Source organism: Rhea pennata, chromosome 21 (genome assembly GCF_028389875.1).
Source record: "Rhea pennata isolate bPtePen1 chromosome 21, bPtePen1.pri, whole genome shotgun sequence".
Taxonomy (NCBI): Eukaryota; Metazoa; Chordata; class Aves; order Rheiformes; family Rheidae; genus Rhea; species Rhea pennata.
The window spans coordinates 1,245,851-1,264,783 of NC_084683.1; the positions used below are offsets into that span (position 1 = coordinate 1,245,851).

The window sequence follows — 18,933 nt, forward strand, 5'->3', positions numbered from 1 at the left end:
GCCTTTATTAGCCGAGTTGAACCCCCCTCTAGTGCCCCCATCCTCACCTCACTAAGATCTGCAATCTCCTTCTGCACATCCTTGTTGGGAGCTCTCTGCACTTTCACTTTGGCATCCAGGTCAGACAGCAATTTCTTGAGGCTGTCTACTTTCCTGAGGGCCTAGCAGAATAAAATTCAAGTTATGCTTTGCAGAGAGAGTTACCAAGTTGACCTCTGCCCAGAACCATATGCTGCTGTTCCAGACACGGAGACTCCTTGCCATTCCCACACTCAATGGAGAGCACAGTACCAAGCCCGAATAAATTCTGACACTTACGCCCCCAAGAGGACTTTAGATCTGCAGCCTATCCTGCAAATCAATGTGAGCTCGCCCTGCAGCCGCCTCTGGGATCCACCCTATGCCCTTCTGCCCCACTAACACGACAGCTAGAGCTTAGACTCCTCCAGCTCTCTCCTCCAGCTATGTCATACACAGAGACTTCCAGCACAACCTTCATTGACAGCAACATCCTTTTCTGTGACTGGGCTGCTGGAGTTCAAGCCAGGAGTCCTTTACGTACTCATAACGATACCCCATGGCGCTGAGTTATCCCAGTAGAAATACTGGCCAAACTTGACTGAAAGGAACCTCGGTAGAGGGTTACCATGTGTGTGTGCATGCTCCAGTGATTTCCTGCAGTGCACAGATTTCACAGAAGATTATCTCCTGCCTCTCCCTTACCTTTCGAGCTTCAGCACTGGTGACTGCAACTATCCTCCAGATGCCTTTAGCAATTGCTTCTTCTGACACAATCACAAAGGGGCCAGTATAGCTGGAGTTCTGCAAGTGCCTTTGAAAGAACCCAGACACAAACTCACAGGAGAGGGTTAAAAATCTCAGCAGGTATCAGCATGGGAACAAATAAATAAATAAATAAATAAATAAAGGAGATGCAGCAAGAGTGGAGACAGGACTCAACCCAGCCATCAAAAGCCTAAGAGGGAAAAAAGGGTGGCAAAGACTATGCTCCCAGCACTGCCATAGACAGTATGTGTGGGCAGGGACATAGGTGTATAGGCAGTTTCCCTGTCTGCAAAGGCTGACAGGAAACACAGCTTTACTCAGGACAGTGCACTGGGAACGCTGAGGCTTATAATCATTACCTCAAGCTCTCACCCTTCTGTGCCCAGCACACATTACAGCAGACCTTCAGGAACTCAGGATCCACAGGGACTCCTCTTCACCCACCCCACTGCCTTCCACTGCCTCTCCAGATACTCACGTCCCTCCGCAGAACTCAACAGAAGTGGTCGAGCCTGTGGGGCCAGAGGGGTCAGCCAGCAGCTCTTCCACAGGGATGCCGATTGAGACCACACGGACAGGATCGGGGTAGGTCTCCTCAAAAACAGCCCGCAAGCCTTGGATAGCTTTGGCTGCTGCGAGAATGCAGTCCTTGGCATACACAGTCTGCAGAGGACAGGAAAGGAGTGCAGATAAGAGCTGGTCCTGCCAGCTGTAACCAAAGGCCTGCATTCCCACAGAATCCTGGCTTCCTCTGAAATATCCTAAAAGGAAAGTTATGTACCTCACAGGAGTGACAGTTTGTTGAGCTGCAGGGATCCCAAATTGTTTAACAGCTACTCCATCTTCAAGTTTCCTGATACCAGGGCCTGCTCAGACCCTGTGTGCTCCTCCACATTCAGTGATTTCTAACTACAAACTCCCAAGCAGCGTGGAGGGTTCCTTCCACGGTCTGCTCTGAGACAGGGCTTGTGCTGGGCAGAGCAACTCTCTCACATCATAGTGGGTCTGGCTCACATCACCAGCCAGGCCTGAGAAACTACTCTGTCAAGTTCTCCTTGGCTCTCATAGCTAATACGACACTAGAGCAGGCAAGCAATTACTCCATCCCTAGAGAGGCCTCAGAACCAGTGAACAGAGCAAGGTATCAAAATTTTCTTGAGGTCATTCACATCTGTGCACAATACTGCATCAGTAGCTCAGCAAACTCCTGCTGGGCCAAACTTCCAGCATCCCAGATCATACAAAAATTTGACCCAAGGCGTTTTTTCCTAACTACGTCCCTATGTCCCTATCCAGCTGAACATAAAGACTGAACACAGAGAGCCAGTCCATGTGAGAAGAGTCAATGGGAACTGGTGACCAAGGCAAAACTTATCTTTGACCTGGAACATTTTGGGGAATGGCAACAAACATAAACCCATGTTACACTGCACAGTTCAGTCACAGGGAGGAGAAAGCACAGAATGAATGGGGTTCACACCAGATTTCTTCTGAAAACTGGTGCCCCAGTCGTCCACTGAGGCTGGTACAGACACTGTGGCAAGCCTATGCCTGGGTCTGCCAGGAAAAGAACAGGATCCTTTCTACAGAATTTGGACAGTGAACTGACTGAGTACCATCCCAGCCCACAAGGTCCTTCTGAACCTGACAGCCATACTCACCTTCGCTTCGTCGATTATCTGGTTGACAATCCCTTCAACCTTCTTGATTTCCTGGGTAGACAAGGCTCCCTTAGCCATGAAGTCAAACCACAGCTTGTCTGGTGCCACCAATGACCCCCTCCGGTCAGCTTCCCCCAGCACTGAGCGCAGGGCAAAGTTGAGGATGTGGGTGGCCGTGTGGTTGCTCATGACTGACCTCCGCCTGGTCTAGGGCAGGAAGCCACTGTTAAATAGGGCCTTGCACTGCAGAGTCTCTAGCAAGGGAAGTGCATTTTATGGTGCAGTTTCAAGCGAAACCTGAACTAGCCTGAGGAGACCTCAGGCTCATCAAATCCACTGCCCTGGAGCCTTGGCTTAGGGAGTAGGGCATTTCCCATTCAGTTTGCACACAGCATTTCCCAGGATGTCCCCTCACTGGGCCTGTCTGGAAAGAGGCCAGGGACAGACCAGGTCACAGACACTGTCTCCCCTCTTCAATAGGTAAAAGCGCTGCAAGATGGTAGCCTTCCTTTTTGCTCCAGAAGAGTCCCTTCAGGGAAGGGAAATGCATTTTGCAGACTTGGGCTTAGCCCAGCGCTCACTCGGCAGGCTGAGCCTGCTACAGCAATGTCTGGACCAGGGCAGCCCACCCAGGCTCTCAGCTGTCATCCCCAAGCCAGTGGGGCAGCATACATGTCTCAGCTCCCAGTCATGCCCTGAACATGATTCTGCTACGGATCAGCAAAAGCCAGTGTCCGTAGCTCAGAGCCAGCAGCGTGTTATCTGCCTTGCAGAAGGAGGAAGCCAGATCTCAGGCAGGAGGGCCACTACTCCAGCTCAACTGGAAGAGCCATGCTACTTGCCTGCACCACATGCTGCAGGGAGAGCAGACTCTCATCCCAGAGCAGCACTAATGGAACGACATGGCTAAAACCTCCCAGAATTGAGAGGTGAAGCCATCTATTATACTGTGTCTTAACTCACCTCATCAATAGACAGATGGACTTGATCTCCTACTTTCAAGCTCCCATACAGAGTTCCTATGTGAAGCACATAGCCCCCTCGGACTTGCACATTCTTCACCATGAACTCTGTTTTCTGTACAAGGAGGGAAAGGCACTCAGTGAGCAGAGGGAGACAGACCAAGGGGGAGACAGACAGTCTAGCCAGAGGCCTTGACTGCAACTGGAAAAGCCTCAGCTGAGGGAAAGCTGGACTGGTGCATGTGATTTGAGCAAGCTAAGCCCCTGCAGGCATAGTAATGCAGGCTGCAAAGCAGAGAACTGAATGAAGGACAAGGTGGGGCACAGTTATGGGGCATGGCAGAGCTGAATCAGCTCCCCACTTCATGGCTCAGAAGCACCATGTCCCAGCACCACCACTGCAGGCACCTGCATCCTGGTGACAGCCTAACACTGCAGCATGAAGTTACGAAGTTTAGTGAAGCCTCCCAAGAAGCAGGGGAGCAAACCCCAGCACACCTGTGCTATGCTGCACCCCCAAGAAGGAAACCTGTGCAATGTCTGACGCCTGCTACGGACATGGAATTGCTAGAGCTTGTTTGACACCTTCTTCCTCTCTGAACACACCCGCCCAGGCCCCAGCTCAGACTATGACAGGCTCTCAAGCCCACTCACATCCTCCCTGCTGGCGTCGTCCTTGACCATGTAGCCCTCGTCATATGTGCCCATGTGCCCACCCTGCTCAGCACAGAAGCAAGTGTGGTCCAGTACTATCCCACACTCCTGGCCAGTGGACACTTCCTCCACAAACTTCTCCCTGCGGATGGCTTTCACTGTGGCCACAAGGCTCCCAAAATCTGTCACCGGGAGGACAGGCAGTGTCAGTAGAATAGGAAAACCTTGCAGATACCATGTAGAAGCAGAACTTCATAGCAAAGGCTCCCAGTTATTGCACAAGCTCATGGCAGTTATACACACAAACAGGTGTAAAGAGGAAGAACTAGGACAACATTTAGCTGAGGAAGAGGGAATTTGATTCAATACTTTTCAAGGCAGAGAATGACACTTTTTTCCACACTTTCACAATACAAGCCAGCAGCCTATGTGGCTGTATCAAAGAATTAGCAGCAAGAGCCAAAACCAGCAAGCAGGCCAAGGACACTAATAGATTGAGGAGCATCTGCAAAGTTGTGTGGCACTGGCAATGGGCACGTAGGAAATGCAGACACTGTAGCATGGAGACAAGAAGCTGCGGGGAAGAGTCCCCTTAGGTCTCTCTGATCAGGTGAGCAGCAACTGATGTGAACAGTCCCTAGAGCAGCCCTTGGACAGTCTGCAATTCTCTTTCTCTGCTCAAGTTATTACAAATGTGCTATTCATGTGCACGCATTTCACCCACTTTCATGCCCCAAGGAAGATAAACTCAGAGGGACCCTTGTTGAGGCAAATGCCAGGAAGACCTGACAAAGAAGCTCCTGCCTGTGAGATGTATGAGGAAAGGTTTGGCAGTAGAGGATGGTTCTGAGAAGGCTTTCTCATACCATAGGCACCACTTGGATCTGAAGTGTAGCTGCATTTCGGTGAGTTGTCAGTCACCTCCAGCCCTCGGGCCCTTAGCTCTTCGATGGCCTAAATGTCCAGCATTAGAAGGTCCCCCCCTCCAGCACCCTTGCCTTGGGATTTGAGCTGCAAGTGACAAGCACAGAAGTTTGAGAGAACCCACTTCAGCACTGGCTTGCACACACCAGCCTGGACACACAGCTCTCGCTCTCGCATTCCTAGGATCACCTGGCACAGAGCTTTGCTCTGGGCAAACACCCGCCACCTGGTAGAATGCTCCCACCTCTTCTGGCTTCAGAGCAGGCTGTTCCAGCACTGCCAGCAGGCACTCAAAGCAAGTCTGAACCCAGCAGAGGCAGGTCAAGTCCGTGGCCTGCTCATCCATGCTACCCTATATTGCTGTACTGCATGTGTCAGGAGACACATCCAAGCTACAGGCCTGACTGGACGCTCTGCTTCTCAGACAGGGAGACCCAGGACTTCCATGGGAACAAGGGAAGGTGCTCCCAGGACTTCAGTAATTCTGTCTGAAGGCTGAGTTCGAGGCCACAGGCCTCACAACTTTAGTGTACAAACACAGTCTCAGCTACACAGGAAAGGCATGTCCCATAGGAAGTCTCAGGGTGTGCTCCGGACTCTCCCATAGGGCACAGACATTTGAGTGTACACATAAGAAAGGAGCAGTCTCATGACCAGAAGCTTAAAGATTGGGAATTCTCCTTGCATCCTCTCAGACCAGTGCCCCCTCGAGATGTTGTCTACCTGTGCGTTTTTCCGCTCTTCTTCAAAGCCCTCCATATCCACAACAAGGCCTTTCTCCTCTGCAATCAGCCCAGTGAGATCCACAGGAAAACCATAGGTGTCATACAGAAGCCAGGCAGTGTCACCTGCAGAGTAAAAACAGCAGTCAGCACTCCTGTTCCTTGAGCCAATATCCCTTTTCCAGCTCTCAACTGGTTGTCCCACCCAATTGGCTCTGTGCTATGGCAGTCAGTAATTGGCAGGGTAGAAAACAAGCCTCTGGTGAACATGACCACCTGATAAGCTCTTCACTGGCATGCTCAGGGCAGAGAGATCACACTAGCATGTTGTGTCTGGGCTGCTGCAGATCTAAGGAAGCGAACACAGACAAAAGAAAAATGGGGTGGCCCTACGCTGAGCAACAGGCTTTTGACTCCAGCTCGCAGCTCCCAGCCCAGCCAAGCCCTGACTCAGTCCCAAATGATAAACATCTTTTGGTTCATCTGGAAAGAAGTCACAGCCTTACCGGGGATGCTTTTACTGTCTCCCAGGCTCTGGATCTTCCCGTCCAGGATGCGACGTCCTCTGGTGAGCGTTTTCAGGAACTGATCCTCTTCTTTGTTGATGATGTCCTTCACCATATCTGGGTCCTTCTTCAGCTCAGGGAAGGCATCCCCCTACACAGCCCAGAGGATTAGCCCCTCAGCATGGTGATCTGCACAGGCTAGCACATATAGCAGAGTGAAAAGAGAACTTACCAATGACTGTACCACAACATCAACCAGTGTAGCAAAGAAGCCCTTGGGGGCATTGAGCTTCTCATGGGAGTAGCGCACAGCCCGTCAGAGAATCCGCCTCAGCACATACCTAGGAGATAGCACAAGCCCTCATGCTAACATTACATCTCCGATTCATGCTCATAAGATCCCTCTGTATCCACCTACCAGCATCCCCTTCCAGGACCAAGAATGCCGGCTTGTTCACCCTCTCTCCATATTTTCTCTCAACTAACTGTTCTCTCCAGCAGCAAGCCAGAGGTGAAGTGCCTGGCCTCAGCCCTGTTCCTCAGACTCACTAGGTGCCCAGAACCAGTCCTATGAGTGGTACCCACTGCACAGTGCCCCAGCCCAAATTTCATTACATTTTTGACAGCAGCATTACTGCAAGTGTAGTTCTGTGTCCACCTGTCCATAATGATCCTTTCTGGGGGTTGATACAGTGGGACTGGTACTCACTAGAGCTTTCAGACTGACGTGTCTTCATCTTTTGGGGGACTGTGCTGCAGGGCTTTTTGAAGTGTCAAATATACTGTGGCAAACACTCCTCTATCTACTGCTCTAGTGATGCCTTCAAAGACATTTCACAGACTCACAAGACTCCACTCCCCTCAGGAAAGCTGTACTGAACAAAACAGAAGCAGCAGCAGCATGGCAGTTCCCTTCTTACCCTCTGCCAGTGTTGTCAGGTCTGCCCCCATCAGAAAGGGCCAGCGTGATGGTTCGTGCGTGGTCAGCCAGCATACAGTAGGCCATATCTATGCTATCTGCATCATCAGCACCAACCTGTCCCATGTACGGCCTGGCACCAGTGCCCTGTGCAGAGAGAAGGCAATTGGCACAGTGTAGGGGGGGGGAGGATCAGCATTGTGGCAGAACTGCAGGGGAAGCACCTAACAAGTTAGCCTCATCTCCCCTCCCTTCCCAGGGCTCAGAGACGGCACACTCCTCTTACAAGAAGCTGAGCTGATGTATCCAGGGAAGACAGAGAGCTGCTGGGCTCCACATGGTGCCACAGCCTGCATTTGCAGGGCCAAAGGATGCCCAGGGCCAGAGGAAGGGAGAGTAAAATTACCACAGCATAAAAAACCCAAGGGAGCAGAGGTAGGGAGAGGGACAGAGTCAACGGTGATCCAAAAAAGAAAACATCTGTTTTGTGCACTGTCTCATAGATTCCAGCCTGGTATTAACCTGCCCAGGAAAAAGCCTTTCCAATTCTGTCATGTGGGTCCCAGCTTCCCTTTTTTAGGGATGTCTCTATCTCTACCCATGAGAAAGGCACTGCTGTAATAATGGAGTGGCTGCACATGGTGCAAATCTTGCACCATGGGCCAAGGTCCTCACAGTCAGGCTTCCAGCAAATCCACACACAGCAGGAAAACAAGAACACACTTGCTTTGCCTAGTCGATGGCTTTAACATATGGAAAGGTGGCCCTGTAGCTCTAACTCTGAAGTTCTGCCCCACATCCTTCTGAGGATCAGGAAGTATCTGAGCTTTCCATGTTTTCTCCAGTACAATCTGCAGCTGGAGAGCTCTGACACTTCCATAGGAATAAATGTGTATTACACAGAGGGCTCATGACAGTTAGTTCCTGGCACTGGTAACAGCCCTCCCCACCCAGGAAGACAGAGTAATTGCACACTGGTTCTGCAAGTGACCATTCATGGTTTAGGGCAGAGATCTCCTCTCTGCAGGGGATTTCTGCAGATTAGCACAACATGAGGTTCTGGGTAGAAGTCTGAAGGACAAATTCTGTCTCTGAGTCTAGTACTCAGTGGCAACATGTGCTATCTATCATTGGCAAAAGGATGGCTCTTGGCCAGAGCATCTCCCACTGTCAGAGATAACCAAGGAGTACACGATTAGGACAGCTCACAGGAAATAGATGGGAAAGCCGCACTGCTCATGTCCCTCATTCTGCCCTGGAAATATACCCCAAGGTAGCAATCAGTTGGGCCAGCCTGAGTTTCTACCCTCCTCAGCAAAGGACAAATCTGCAGAGCTCACCCTAGCTGGGAAAGCAGAGATCTGCAGACACTATCCCTGCCCAATCACCTCCCTACATCTCCCTGAGGGTCCAGGAAATAGGGAAACAGACAAAGCTGGGTCAGTCTTCAAGCCCAGACTACCCTGTTCATACCTTCTGTATGGCTTCAAAATAAGGAATGAAAAGGTCACTGTCGTAGTTGGACATCTTGTTCTGCAGCACAGAAACCAGCCTCTCCAGACCCATCCCAGTGTCAATACTCTTCTTGGGAAGAGGTTTCAGACTCCCATCAGCTTCCCTGTCCAAACCCAAAAGGAAAGACAAGCCATTATGGAGAGAGACACTGCAGAGACATGCCCATCTCTCCTCTCCATGAGATTTTGTTGCATAAGATTTAAGAGACAGGCCCATACACAAATCACACACAGGGGAACTGTGATAAAATATAATTAACAAGAACCTCAACAACAACCTAGACCCAGATCAGGATGGCATCTCTTTCCCACTTAACCCTACTAGTGAGCTGAGGAATCATTCCTAATTTGCCCTCAAAACCAGGTATAACCAACCTCTTCTGTTCAAGCTGGCTGGGGGACAGAACATTGCAAAGTGCACAGCTTCTTGAAAAAAAAGGAATGGTCAGCAGTCCCAAACCTGTTGACCTCAAGAGCCTGATAGGAGACAGGGAGACACTGAAGGGTGACCCTGCAGGACTGAATGAAGAGCAAGGCTCATATGGATTCTCCCTCGGTCAATGGTAGCGTGCCCAGCCTCCAAGCACCACGACTCCTCTAACTTCTCAGTGGTGCAATACCAAAGTTCAAAAGCTTTCTACAAGGCTTAAATTGCTGAAGGTGTTTGTAGGTACAGGAATGAGGCTGTAGCAAACAGCAAAGCAGTAAAGAGACATCTGAGTCAGAGGGCCGAGAAAGTGGCCAAACTGCTAAGTTGGGGTTAAGGCTGACAGGAGAGATGGCTTGTGGTTAACGGGACTCTACATGTCTAATGAGGAACAGCATGGATAAATGCAAGTCCCAGGACTCATAGTTCAGCTGTGCTCTCCATTCAGCAGCTCAGAAGAAAAATGGGCAGAACGGTCAAAAATGTGGTCTTGTGCTAGGAGCCATCACTAACTACACAGCCTGAGTAAACTCCCATGCAAAACCGGAGCCACCTGGAAATGCAGGTCTCACCCACCAGCTGAACTGTATGAACACCAGGTTCCAGATTTCCAGGACACTGGGGTCATCCTGATTGACCAGGTGCGAGGCATCTCTGTCCCCAATCCGGTCATAGTGGATCTCGCTGCAAGGGCTTCAGAGGCCTGTGTTTCCCATTTCCCAGAAGTTCTCCTTCATATTGCCAGGCAGAATCCTACTCTCAGCCAACCGGTAATAAGAAACTCCTGTTGAACAACAGAGACTCATGGCAAGGCAGGAATCCCCTGAACTGAAGACTGTATCAAAGAAATTTCAGTTCAGCAATTCCCTGAATGGGCAGAAGAGTGGTCAGGGTCCTGTGACAGACCAAGCCAAGAGCTTAATTCTCACGATCCTACCACCCAGATTCCTTGCTGAGTAGGCAGAGGCCTACAGAACTTCTCAGTGAAGCCTCAGTCAGGAACAAAAGGGGCTATCTCACTTTAATGCATGCTAGGCAGGTTTTGCCCCACAGTCTAGATCTGTGTCATGGGGTTCATAACAGGTTTCACAGGGGGCAACAGCCACAATACCAAAGGCATTTCATTGCTACATCAAATTTTGGCATACTCACAGCTTGACTGCTAAGTGCAGTTCAGGTTTCCACATCTCAGGGAGGGTGAGGCAGAGGCAGAGAAAGAACAGAAGAGGGCAGCTAAAACTACCTAGGGGTAGAACTTCTGCTTTACAAAGAGAAGCTGGAAATAGTAAGAGTCTTCAGTTTGGAGGGGAGGAGGTTGAGGGTGGACTATGACTGAGAGTTACAAAAATCCAACAGGCTCAAAGTAGGATCAGATATACTTTAGAGGTGCAGGTCCCTACAACATAAACAGAATAGAAGGGTATCCCTCTGTAGTGAGAGCACCCGCAGAAGATCTGTTGAAGAGTCAGTGACTGGCAGAGTACATGATAGCAGGCCCAGCGTGTGAAACTACACATTGACCAAATTCCCATCATGCCCAGGCATGCACATTCCATTTTGTCAACAATGTCTAGCTGCTTCCCAGCCAGCAGCTACTCAGGCTTAGCAAAGCAGAGACAAGGGAACAGTTCTAGTAGATTAAGAAGCCCTTAGGATCCAAGTGGAGCTTTGTCTGGGCGTCCCACTCGTGTGTCTGACCCATGCCTCCGGCAGCCTCCCATCAGTGACTCCTCTGTGCGATTCCCAGGGCTTCCCGTGCAGTTTGGAGCATTACGTCCTTTATTAAATCTATCCTGTTTAACCCCTCATGAACTCTGAGTGTCACCAGTAGCCAACCCTTCCTTGCCTGCCTTGAGGTCACACGCTCTATTGTCCTTAATCCAACAACTGCAGATGCTGGAAATGGATGAGGGAAAGAGTGCAGACCACAGCCAGGCCTGCCTGTTCTTTTTGAATAGCATCTCCTCCTCCTGCTGTCAGAGACAACACACTGAACTGAAAAGATTGTTGGTCTGACCTAGCAGGGCACTTATGTTCTTAAGCTTATACAAGAAATTTTGAATTGGAAGAGCTAGGGTACAGGTCTTGGCCTCTTCCATCTAACACTAGTGCTTCCCTTTGGCTTTGCAGTTCTACCACCCTGCAAACATTATTTGTGATATGCCAGATACGCCTGTTACTCTGCCACATAAGGCATGCCACCTTTCTCTGAACAAAGGCAGACAGTTGCCTAAATTGTGAAAAATTAAAGATTTCCTGATGCAAAGGAGCGCCTGTCAACACAAAGCTGTACTTTTGAGTGCTGGAGACAGGTCCCAGATGCCTTCCTTGGTTTAGACTTCCTCTCAGTTCAAACCCACCTTCCTCAACAGTATTGACCTCTTGCATCTGCTGGCTAAACTGGGTAGAACTACCAAAAGTCAGAAGTGCACTCACACTTGGGCAAGCAGGACCAGAGACATCTGTCCCCCTCAAGCCACAAAAGAAGCCTCCAACGCTGCCTAGCTGATACCTTCCCTATTGCTTATCAAAACATGCAGCTTCCTTGATTGTAGGACCTTACCCCAAATCCAGCCAGATCTGCTTGCACTCCAGGTCTGGTTGCAATCCTGCAGTTTCATTTCCACCAAAGTAAGTAACATAGAGTCTTTCAATAGGGATGCCAAACTCCTTGGTGAGAAGGTCCAGAGCCAGTTTGCAAGCAAGTTCCTGTAGAAGGAAAGATGAAGTAAGCAAGTAAAAGGAAGCTTCTCTTCAACATGCAACACCTGCCCATGCAGAATATCAGCTGCTGTACTCACTAGCTGACTACAGTCTACCCAGGGAGTCTCTCAAACATGCAGAAACCTTCTGTGCCTGACTTAGGGTCATTCGGAAGATCAGGAAACTAGTCTCCACACAACATTTCAGCCAAGTCTCTCCAGACGTCTCCTTGTGCTATTAGGTCTACCAGACAGAAGCTGGACCAGAACAGCTCTCCACAGAGGAAACAGTCAAGAATTTACAGACTTTTGTTATAAGAAATATGCAAACTAATATATGTAACACACAAGGTACACGGAACATCTCATATGGCTTTCCAAATGCAGTCAAATTAGCCCCTAGAAGGTTCTCTGCCTAAAAAAAACCCTTTGAAATCTGCTGTTATACTGTATTCTTAACATCCCTTTTGTGAAGTCGAACCCTCCTCTAGCAAGAAGCTTGGGCAAGGATATCATTATGTTATGATCACTCCTCTTTGAGGTCATAGTCAGAGCATACGCACCTTTCCATGGCTACAGCCAATAAAACCTCTACCTGAAGACATCAAACCAGCAGTGAGAATATAAGCACCTTTGTAAACACCAAGTGACTAATCTCAAAACATCCTGCAGTGTGGGGTTTTTACTCCATGTTCATCTATTCCAAAGGAGCACAACATGCCTTGGGGACCTTTGGAACTACTCTTGAGTAGAGGTCTTTTCTTTCCTCTTGGTACATTTGTAGACAAACACTTTGCTGAAATCATGGAGATGGGCAACTTTGCGTTAAAGATTCAGAGCTGCCAGTTTTACCTTGAAATACTCCCCAAAGGACCAGGACCCCAACATCTTGAAGAATGTGTGGTGGTAGACGTCCTTTCCCACATCATCCAGGTCACTGTGCTTGCCTCCAGCTCAGATGCACTTCTGAGTGTTGGTAGCTCTGTTCAGTTTAGCGAGTGGGTGTGAGGGGTCAGTAGTATTCAGGAAGATGGGTTTGAACTGAGAGGAAAAGGAAGAAAGAAATCTAAATGAAGGGAAAATATCATAAGCTCACTTTCAAATGTTGCTAGCAAAAGCAAGGCAATGAGTTTTATCTACCTCGTGATATGCCACCAGCCTGGACACACCTAAAGTAGCATTCAGAACCATCAAGGCTGCTGTCTCCTACATGGAAGGAGGAGTAAAACTGGCTGTAACTCAGCACATGTACATGTTCCTGGAGCACATCAAGCCCCAGGACTTCCAAAGGGACTGAAAGCAACCAGATTACCAGCTGGCAATATAGTTAGCAAAAACTGTATGCTGATCTTCTGCAGAGCACTTTCAGTAGCCCAGCCCCAACCACTCATTAAAATAGTTATTAGTCATTTGTGCCAGGATTCTTCATGCATCTATTTGCAGCACCAGCTGTGGTCCAAAGGGTCAAGGAAGGAATACTGGCAGTGCTCCCACGGCTGCACAGTCAACCCAGCAGACTCAGGAAGTTCTCCTAGTGTTTCTACCAACTCTGCAATAGAACAGGGGACCCCAGGAAATGCACCAGGTACCTCTTTATAACAAAGTGATGAAAGGGGATCATGAAAACAGCAAAGACTTTCCAACAATCCATGGAAGAGATTGTAGTTTGTTTGAAAACCCTGTCTTCAGGATATAAAGGGACAAATCTTAATCTCACTAAAATGAAATCAGAGGAATGTGACCAAGCTCAGCGCAGAGACCAGCCACTAAAATGTGAAGAGAAAACTGAATTCCCTGCAAATTGAAGTGTTTACAGAGCTAGTCACACCTGGAGCAGGCGTTTATCCGAGAGGAGAAAGGCAAATGCATTGCCATCTAAGAGGCTACAAGCGGCTTTAGACTGCACCTAGAGCTTGACAAACTACTGGTAAGTTCAGGAATCCAGGAGGAGCTTATTAAAAAGGGGCAGGCATTCCAAAAGCTCTGCAGACAGCTTCATAGATTTCAACTGCTACAGGCAATGTCCATAAGAACCACAGTACCAGAGAGGGAATCCTACCTGATTCATGCCAGCATTGGCAAAAAGCAGTGTGGGATCAGCCAGGGGTATTGTAGAAGAAGAGTGCACATAAGTGTGCTTGTTTTCCTTGAAGAAGTCAATAAATCGTTGCCTGATCTGGCTAGCTGTTAGTGTAACTTCCATCTTAAAACTGCAAGCCACAGCTGTCAAAAGCAAGTGCAAGGGAAAGCAGCCAGGCCTTGGTGCAATCTGAGGGGACAGCAAAGAACAAGGCTCTTACATCAAGACATCACGTTGTCAACTCAAGCACTAACATCAGGATCACTGCATTTATCCCTTAAAAGGGGTTCCTCACATTAACAATTACTTTCACCAACTCCCCAGATTAATCATCAATCCGTCCCAAATGGTGCTGATCCAAAACCTACCCCCTCCAACCTCCCAGATGTCTGCAGTTCTAGCTCTAGTTACCTGTTTTTTGAAACCATGTATTTGAAGATACCAAGTTCACCTGGATACTGAACTGTTAGAGACTGTGTCTGCCTTGCCCTATCCCTGGGGAGAACTCCTAAGTCCTACAACCATTCAAGGTGAATAAAGCATAGGATCGTAGAATGGCTGCAGTTGGAAAGGTCCTCTGGAGATCTCCTGCTCCAACCCACCTGCTCCAAGCTGGGTCAGCTGTAAGGATGCCTGGAAATCACCCCTGCAAGCAGTCACATTACCTTACTCACACCAGTGACAGAAGACCAGCTCCTGTGTATTGTACCTGGTACTTAGCACTGTCCTCGGCCTCCGAGAGAGGCGGGAAGAAAAGCCTCTCCCAGCAGCTCCAGTACCAGCGGTGCCGTTGCCTCCACCCTCTCACCACCGCCCCCCTCGTGGGGAACCTTCCCCCAGCCCACACCGTTCTGGGAGGCAAAGAGAGGTCGCGGGGGCAAACCCAATGCCGACGGCCCCCCAAGCCGCCCAGAGCCCCAGCAGAGGTCCTGCAGGCCGTCGCAGTCGCTCTGGCCCTCACATCCACCATGGCCGCTGACAGAGGCAGGCTCCCGGCACGCTTTGCAGCAGGCTCACACCCGGCAGTGCTGCGCCTTGCCGCCAGCACCCAGTCTGGCGCGGCACCCCCCAACCCCCTACCTGCACGGCCGCCGCCGCAGCCCCTCGCTCTGCACCACCAGCCCCGCGGCAAGAGCCACCCCGCCCCTGCCGAGGGCACCGGACGCCCCTCTCCGATTGGCTGTCGTTGTGGTCACGCTCAGGATAAGCCCCGCCCCTTTTGCCAGGCCGAGGGGCGGGGTGGCGGCTGGCTGATGCAATGGCGGGACATGAGGCCACGTGACACGGCTGGGCGGAAGCTGGGCAGGGCGCTGCCATTTGAGGTGCCGCAGCCCCTCTGTAGAGCGCTGCTGGTGGCGCCAGGCAGGCAGCGCCAGGCATGCTCTCTGCTGTGATCCTGCCTTACGACAAGGCCTCGGGGAGCTCAGCACGGGTTCGCTTTGGTGCACAGGCCTGAGGTGCTGGCGTCTGAGGGGCAACAGGCTGCTAGAAAGGCCAGGGCCAGGAGGGGAATAAGGGGGAGAAAGAGCCAGTGCAGGAAGGGTGGATCCACTGGGTGGCTGCCAGCAGTGATCAAGGCCCTCCTTGCCTGCCTCTCGGTCAATATGGCGGGGCCCCCTGCGTGGGATGTAGCAGTTGCAAAGCGGGTCTGAGGGGACCAGTTCACAAACAAGATGTACTGCAGTTGTTCAATATGCAGCAATTGTGCTCACTTCATGCAGTCAGGGAGCTGCAGGTAACGGAGGTGCACAGTGAAAGGGGCAGTGTAAGAGTGAAAGGGGCAGTGTTTATAAGGTAGAAATGGAGAAGGTTGCCCTAGAGAAAAAAAAAGTTCACTGTGAGGATAGTCAGACATTGAAAGATGGGCCCAGAGAGGCTGTGGGATCTCTTTTCGAGGGAGTTTTAAGACCTGGCTTGATGGAGCCCCGGGCAACCTAGTGTGAAGTCTGTGTTGAGCTGCCTCTGAAGGGGATTTGGATTTGAGTCCTCCTGATGTCCTCCCCATTCTTAAGAGTCACAGGGTGCTTTGACAGCATGGAGATCTTGGTTATATTTGTCTCATCTCTTTCCCACAGCAACCCTTGGGAAACCTGCCCTCAAGTAGTGTTTCCTGAGCCATGACCTGTGCCCTGGCACGTCTGTGCTGCTGTCTGGTTGGCCAAAATGGCGAAGACGGCCGAAATGTTGGCCATTACCTTGGCTAACAGTTGGATGTTTCCAAAGGTTGCTTGCTGCTTGGCTTCCTCAGCTTTGTGCTTGGCTGGCCAGCAGCTGTCCTCATCAGATCTGGTCCTTCAGCTGCCTTTTTCTCATGTCTATTTTCTCCTTTCCCAGGAGCCTAGAAAGAAAAAGAAGAAACTCTAGTCATGTTGGTTTCTAATGGGAAGTCTGCTCTAGGTGCTGCCTTGTAGAGAGGAGCAGGAACAGGCAAGACTGCATAGTGCAATTGCTTGCATGGGTGATTATGCCCATAATAAAAGCCTTCTACAGTGGATCAGTCTAATGCCAGCCATTCTCCGAAATGTACACCCTGCATGGAGGCCTTAGTCTACCCACTGGACTAGAGATGGAAGGAAACATTGCTTCTTCTTCCCATGCACTGTGTCAGCTGAAAACAGGTTTTTCAAATTTCGCTGCCCCTCCACCATTTAGCAGCTGCTGGCAGAAGCCAGAATATTTCTCTGGTGAGTGCCAGGTCTGAAACTACTTGGATCTTCAAGGAATAGCCAGCCTGTCACTTTCCTCCGAGAGGCTGAGCAGGGCTGAGCAGCAGAGATGCTCTTAGACATGTCCAGATGTAACAGACCCATCCCCACTACTTTGCTCTTATTTCCTCCCCGATCTTAAGCTCAGGTTGCCCCAAATATTGGGCCAAACACAGCCTGTGAGACTTCTGTTGAGACTTTTTGTGTGGCAGTCCCTTGTTTCTTTCAGCATGTTACTCACTTCTTCCTTCCCCAAATCCATGCCTCTGGGCTGGTTTTGGCTGCAGGAGCCTTGGCTTAGCAGAGATGTGTTGGTCTGATAAGCCTCCCTGCATTGTCCTCCAGCAGGGAGAAAGGTGATGGCTGTAGGCTTAGTGCCCTGACAGCTGTAGACAGCTGCCTGCGGAGAGCTGGGGCCTCCTCTGCTGGCTCCTGGGTGCTCTGAGGGAGATCGTTTATACAAGTTGAGCTTGCCAGCTTGTATAATAAATGCCAGATTTCAGACCTGTTTAGGTCTCTTCTGGTTTGTGGTTGCGTTTCAGGCATCCTTCCAAGCACTGAATGGAAGTGATCCTTATTCCATGATTACAGGGACTGCAGCTGGGGCTACAGGGAAGGAATCAGATCTTGGGAAACTGGGTGATGCTGCCAGACGGGGGACGTCTGGCCCCTTGTTCACCATGCTGGGGAGCTTCTGGCCCAACCTTGGCCCCTAGCCTGGCAAACCTGAGCCTGGGCAAGCTGCTGCCAGCACTGTCACCATCCCCACAGGAGCCCGGAGCCATGCCATGGCCTGTTCCCCATCTCCTGTTCCTGCAGAACAGCCAGAAATTCTGCCAGGTGCAGCCTGTTTGTCACCACCCAGTGCATAGAAAGTGGCTGTGCTGGCTCAAAGTGTCCTGGTGGGAGGGTCCAATCCAGACATTGGGCTGGAGCTGGTGAGGTAGCTTGCCGCAAGCCCCTAGGCCCCCTAGCACACCTTTGCCACCTGCTGCGAACCTGATGGGAGGTCAGTGCAGGAGTAAGGCACAGGGATGGCCACAAGCTGGGTGAGCGAAGGGGAATTTGCAGACCCCATGGCCCTGCCAGGTCTCTGCAGGGTCTGGCTCCCAGCTTGAAGCAGGTTGACTGAGTCACTCCCATGTGACATTCTCACCATGTCTCTGGGGAACTGCCAGCCCCCTGGCCAGCAACTGGGGCCCAGGCCAGCCTCATGGTTATGGCTGTGCTCGACCCAGCTACATGTGAGGAGACTGGAGGGGCACCCAAGCTGTGCCCACAGGGTGCCCACATCCTGGCCTTGCCAATGGAAACCCCTTCCCTGTCCCGCTGATCATTACCTCACTGTGACTGGGGAAGAGAAGAGAGCCTGAATCCAGCAGGACCCCTTCTCCTGCCAGCCTCTTGGTTGGACAACAAAATTCCCTACATCCTTGGCAATGCCATCCGGGAGAACACTGTGCTGCCCTGTCTGCTGGGAATGCACTAAAATCACAGAATCACAGAATGGGTAAGGTTGGAAGAAAACTCTGGAGATGATCTAGTGCAACCTCCATGCTCAAACAGGGTCACCTAGAACATGTTAGACAGGGTTGCATCCAGGCAGGTTTTGAATATTTCCAGAGAAAGAGACTCCACAACCTCTCTGGGCAACTTGTTCCACTACTCTATCACAGTAAAGAAATTCCTCCTCACCTTCAGGCGGAACTTCTTGTGGTTCAGTTTCTGCCTATTGCCTCTTGTCCTTTTGCATGGGCCAACTGAAAAGAGTTTGTCCCCATCCCCTTGACACCCTCCCTTCAGGTACTTATACACAGATTAGATCCCCCTTCAGTCTTCTCTTCTGCAGGCTAAACAGGCCCAGCTCTCGCAGCCGTTCCTCAGAGGGCAGATGCTTCAGCCCTCTGATCATCCTCATAGCCCTATGCTGGACTCTCTCCAGTAGTTCCATGTCTCTCTTGTACTGGGGAGCCCAGAACTGGACACAGTACTCGAGATGTGGCCTCCCCAGGGCTGAGTAGAGGGGCAGGATCACCTCGCTTGACCTGCTGGCAACACTCTGCCTAATGCACCCCAGGAGACCATTGGCCTTCCTGGCCACCATTGCTGGCTCATGGTCAACCCGTCATCCACGAGCACTCCCAGGTCTTTCTCTGCAGAGCTGCTCTCCAGCAGGTCAGCCCCCAGCTTGTACTGATGCCTAGGGTTATTTTTCCCTAGGTGCAGGACTCTGCACTTGCCCTTGTTGAACCTCAGGAGGTTTCTCTCTGCCCAGCTCTCCAGCCTGTCCAGGACTCTCTGAATGGCAGCACAGCCCTCAGGTGTATCGGCCACAAAATCCTTCCCTAGCCTGTGCAAAGCCATCTTGGAC

At 50.7% G+C, this 18,933-nt stretch overlaps 1 pseudogene; it reads right to left on the reverse strand.

Moving 5' to 3' along the window:
• Positions 1-56: 56 nt before the first annotated feature.
• Positions 57-14,048, reverse strand: LOC134149671 (alanine--tRNA ligase, cytoplasmic-like; annotated as a pseudogene).
• Between the last annotated feature and the right edge of the window lie 4,885 nt (positions 14,049-18,933).